The sequence below is a fragment of the Sinohyriopsis cumingii genome, unplaced genomic scaffold (assembly GCF_028554795.1).
Source record: "Sinohyriopsis cumingii isolate HCF-2022 unplaced genomic scaffold, ASM2855479v2 utg000624l, whole genome shotgun sequence".
Taxonomy (NCBI): Eukaryota; Metazoa; Mollusca; class Bivalvia; order Unionida; family Unionidae; genus Sinohyriopsis; species Sinohyriopsis cumingii.
This window is the reverse complement of record NW_028315919.1, coordinates 1,156,780-1,162,779: the sequence shown is the minus strand read 5'-3', so window position 1 is coordinate 1,162,779 and position 6,000 is coordinate 1,156,780.

Here is a 6,000-nt window from a genome sequence, read left to right as displayed (position 1 = left end):
TATATATATATATATATATATATATATATATATATATATATTACACCCCAGGGGATAGTTTAGCCTAGGACACTTTATCCCCCGGTGCGTACTCTGGCCTGGGCCAAACTATACCCGGGTTTAAACTGGGCCTGCTACAACGGTACACACCCCTACGTAGGTGGTAAACCGGAGCCTCCTCCCCATATCCCCCCCCCCCGGTTTGGTGTTATATAGAGAATTAAATTAATTATTTAATGTTTAAAGACATCTGTAAGAACCATTAAAAACCCATATTTATTTTTTTAATTCTTATTACCTGGCCACAGGATAGCATAACTGTGGTAATATAATCAATTATTTTTAAAACTACCTTATTTTCGAAATTTACATCTATATATAAAATATTATTTCTGTGATATTTATACTTCTTACATATTTCCATTATCAACTTAAGTCTATTATGTTTTGTTTTGTCACATTGGGCAATCGTAAGGAGTTTTGTAAATTTGCTGCTTTACATAAAGGACATTTCGGTGTTATTCTAATCATACGACGTCTAACAGCTTCTTCGCCTGTGAGCCAGGCGTTGTGCAGATATTTAAAATGTATACTTTGAATTTTGACAGATCTTATTTTTTCCCAGTTTTTCCAAGTTTTTTTTCTCCCAGTTTATCCCCCAGTTGTTCTGTTCTACTCTACATCTTATTCTTTTTGTCACATCTTCTCTTAACCACACATACATATTTCCTATATCTAGTTGCCATAGCTCTGTTTTATCTCTATATTTTAGAAGTATTTCCTTTATATTTCTAAATTTTCTGGTACTTCAAGTTTCTTCAGATGTTTATTATTTCTATATATCTCATGTCGGTTCTTCATGAACAGTAGAAATATGGTGCCTCCCATGCTGTCCCTGTACAGGGTTGCACTTTTTCCATTCTATTTATTACGTTTGATAATTTTAGCAGTAGGGGGCTTGGCAGTCCCAATCCCCCTCTACGTTTTGCTCTATACAGTATCTTTTATTATATAATGGGTTTTGTAATTCCATATATAGTCAATAATTTCATTATCTAACTTATTTAAAATTTTGTTTTTCACATCAATTGATCTAATTATGTAATTTATGTAAGAATACAAATAAATTTTAGCCACTTGGGCCCGCTCCATTATACACAGTAGCGTTAGGGCCCAGATGTGTGCATTTTCGGATTTTTTGGATTGTGTGTTTGTAGCTTTCTACGATGTCTTTTTTTCCAAAGAATACCCCGCGAGCTTTCTCTGTATCTCTTAGTAGGTGGGGAGTTACCCCAAGATGGTTCCCTCTCCAGTTTCCGTTTTTTGAGAATTTCGGTCTTATCATGATTTATTTTTGAGCCTGACACTTTCCCGAAATTTTCAAAATTCTTTCTCTAAGTGTGTAAAACATTTAGCATCTCTTATAAAGTTCGTACAATCATCAGCATGCTGGAGCATTTTAAATGCCTCTTTTAGGTTTAGAATTTGTATGCCTTGTATTCCTGTTTTTTTTTTTTTTCTTATTTTGTGGCTTAGAATTTCAACTGCTATTACGTATAATAGCATTGGTAGTGGGCAACCGTGCCTCACAGATTGTTTTATATCAAATTCTTCTGTACATTTCCCATTTACCTGTACACATGAGGTTATTCCTGTGGATAGGATTTCAGTCCATTTTCGAAGTTTTCTCTGAAACCAAATGTTTATAACACTTTTTATATATAGTTGTGTTCTAATCGGTCAAAGGCTTTTGTTGGTCGAAGAGTACCTGTTTCATTAATATAGTCTATTACAGTTTTTGTATTTAAAATATTACTTTAAATATCCCTCCCTTTTGCCCCCACAAGTTTGATTTATATTAATTATTTTACCTAAGCTACTCTTTATTCTATTTGTTAATATCCTACTTAAGATTTTATAGTCGTTATTCAACAAAGATATTGGTCTCCAGTTTTTTATGTCATCCTTGTCCTCTTTACCTTTATAATTTATTGCAATTATCCCCTGCCTCATTGATTCTGATATATATATTTGCTTATAAAGATATTATTATACAAGGCATTTAGTATCGGATTTAACTCTACCTGGAATTTCTGGATGAACTCCACGGTAAGTCCGTCTTTCCTTGGTGATTTCATTTTTGTAAGTGTAGCAATATTGTTCGTTATTTCTTCGTCTGAGATAACATCATCACACTTCTCTGTGTTCTGCTTTTATCATCTCACAATCTATATTGTTTAGGTTGTTGTCTATTGTATTATACTCAATACATTTTGAAGTGTATAAATCTCTATAATATGAATAAATGCTGCTTAAATTTTCCGATTTTTCTGTATAAATAACGTTATTTACTTAAAAAAAATTCTGGAATTTTATCCCCACCTTGCGCTTTTTGGTATATTTCAGTAAATTATCTCATTTTTAACTATATTTATAAATTCAACTTTATTTAAAATTTTGTTATTTATTTTCCACTGTCCGGTTCCCCATTTACATCTACTTTGGATTTTTAGTTCAACTACAACCATTTTATAATCCGACAACTTAAAATTAGTTATTTCTACATTTTTATATATCACTGGATTAAATTTTTTTTCCATAAAACTTATCAATCCTGCTAGCTTGTCCCTGTTTTTATTCAAAAGTGTAATCCCGTCTTATTAAATTTAGTTTCATATATATATATATATATATATATATATATATATATATATATATATATATATATATATATATATCACTTAGCTTGTGCTTATTTATTGAATTTGAGCTTTCCATTTTAAAAAGTTTATCATTCGCTGTCAATTCAGTTGTTCTGTCAATTTCATCCCCTACCCAGTTAAAATATCCCCCTAAAATTAAGTTCTCAACTGAGTATTCCTGTAGATATTTAAAAAGATTTTCGATAAATATTTGTTCTCGACTCCTATTTGCTGCTACATATATACGCTAAGCATATGCCACTTGTAAATTTTGATGTGTAATAATCGCCCTTTAAATAAAGTCCCCTTCTCGAAACGTTCCCATCTTAAGCCCTGTTTCTTTTGTATGATTGTTGCTACTCCACCTCTAGTATCTTAATTTATATAATCATTGCAGATAACTATGGAATAGAATTTGTTTTCTAATAGAGATTTCAGTTATAGTATAATACCATTATGTGTTTCTTGTAGCAAAAGCACATCAGCGTTTATTTCTTTTGGATAGTTTGTCTTCTTTTTCTTTGTCTATCCCATTGTTATTTATTGTCGCAATTCGGAAGTTTATTTCTTCCATTTTTGGGTCTACACTTTGTATTTCCTGTTCAATGTCTGATTCATCATCTATATTTGTTTCATTTTTGTTTTGTCGTTTCACTCTTCATTGTCCGTTTCTTGATTTATGCCCTGATCCATTCCCGTGTCATTTTCATCGTTTGTCTCGTCTATTTCCATGTCATGTCCATTGTTAGTCTCGTCTTTTTCCTTTTCCATGTCATTTGTTTATTTGTTTTTCTTTGTTTTTCTGGTTTCGATTGTCGTCCGTACTGGTGGCATTACTGTATGTTGTGTTTTATTTTGGCCAAAATCATCTAAGCTCAACACCCCTCCAGGGAGGAGCTTAGTGAGGAAGTATGGTGTTTCCTCTTTTTATGCGCCAGTGTTGACGTCAGTGGTTTTATCCCTATCAGGTCCATATATATATATATATATATATATATATATATATATATATATATATATAGAGAGAGAGAGAGAGAGAGAGAGAGAGAGAGAGAGAGAAAAAGGGATAGAGGATGAAACGAAATACGGTATCAGTTTTCAATATCTGCTTTATTTTATTTTGATTTATTATGTTTGACACATTCTCTCTCTCTCTCTCTCTCTCTCTCTCTCTCTCTCTCATATCACTAATTGAATATCTTGCTTGGTATCGGTTTATTATCGAATAAACTAAAAGTATAACCTATCCATTTGTTACCAGAAGTTAGGACAAGGTAAAGAACAGACGAAAAAACTGCCATTCAGTAATATAAAAAGGTGCAAGAAAATACTATACTATGTTTATGTGTCTTTGATCCTTCCTAACAATCCATTGATCAGGAGCAATCAGCTCGATTTTGCGTTTGTAGTTTAAGCGAATAATTATCGTTTCTACTCTATCCATGGGAAAATAAAATTGTGAAGATCCTTAAGGAGTCAAAACTAGAGGTTCGATTTTCTATTCTATTTCTATCCCATTCGGAAACCAACTAAATCGTTAGAAGTTCTCGCTACATTGTATTCACTAAATATGTGGTGTATTCCTTATTATCAGTAATGAGGTCAAAAGGGGAAAATTTAGTCTAAGTGAGGACAAGATGTACAATATATATTTGATAAAAAAGGAAATAAAAACTGCCAACTGTTGTATGGCCCCTACTCTACGGAGGTAAGCATTTGAGGTTAAGCTCCATGCATAACATCTCTCTGGATGAATCAGACTAGACTTTCAATGTATTCACCAGGAGGTGTTGAAATATATTTAAATTTGAGTGACGTGTAAATTCATGTTTCTATGCTTGAAAAAAACTTACACCCAATTCAATAATCACATTTTCATAACTTAACTTATGTTGATGAACATGTAACATAGATATTGAAAAATATACAATTATCGGACATTTTAGATTTTCATTTTGATTTCTACCTTATGATGATTAAGATGTCCTGGTAGATGCCTTTTTAATATGTCAATATAATAATTCATAGTTTGCATAATTAATACATTCTGATATTTTAATTACCACCAATATTCTTAATACCTCTGTAGAGAATTGTATAAATATATACATCCAAAAGACATACCCTGTCCGACCCCGATGCAACCTACATCATGTTGTCAATGTGACCACAAATATAAAGTGGATTACAATTTTAAATAAGGGTCGAGGATACGGCTAATTATAATATTCAATATGTACCATTCCAAACTTATCATCTTTAGATTAAAATGGTTTCACTAGTCAGAATTCAATAATCATTTATATGCATTAGTTGCTGTTGTAAAATAGTTCATCGTAAGCGCATTATATGTTACAACCCCTACTGTTTATATTTTTGATCAACAACTAAATAGTTGTCAATTAAATGGTGTTATAAGATTATGAGCGAAGAATGAAAACGAATTCAGCAATGAACCTAAACGTTACTTCTTTTAGACAGAACAGGAAAAAAAAGTTAGTTTTCACATTCAGCTTTCCTGATGATGGCATATATAAGAAAATGGAGTAATGATTATATACTATATACATGTCATTATTTCAAAACTATGTAAGTAGAAGTAATGCACGTAGGAAGAACTGATCAAGTCGTTGGTTTAAACAAATAACTGAATACCACACGAAGATTCAAGCAAATACTATACAAACCTACAAATACGTAGTACATTAGATATGTACTTATATAAATCAGTCCTTCAGATTTCAAGGTGCATTTAATGAGACACAAGAAAAGAGCTCCATACATCAACAGATGCTATTATATTCATTTGATTGTTTTAGTTTTTCTAAAATACATACTGTATTGGGAACAATAATCTTTTTTAAACACAAATGTTTACGAAACCCAATATTATCGAGAATCATAAATGGAGCTAGGCCTAAAGTTGATGAAGTATTCTACCTGCGATGGAAAATTGGCATAAATATGAAAGCTATTCAAAACCATTAATTTAATGAAAAAGGTCTGGCCTTGTATTGAAATCAACTGTGATGCCTTTTATATCCCAATATAATTTCTATCTTTTCAATAATGTCTCAAATCTTTTTTACAGCATAATACATGAAAAATATTTCATGATCCTCTTCAGGCTTTTAATTTAATTAATATCTTAATTTCAGATATGCAGTAAGCACATTTAAAGATTCGAATGCACTTTAAATCAATAATAAACTGAAATAAGACTTGTTCTCTGAATTCTAAAACCACTTGCCTTCAAAATTCAACCAAATTGTTAATTTAGATCCACTGTCTGAACAAC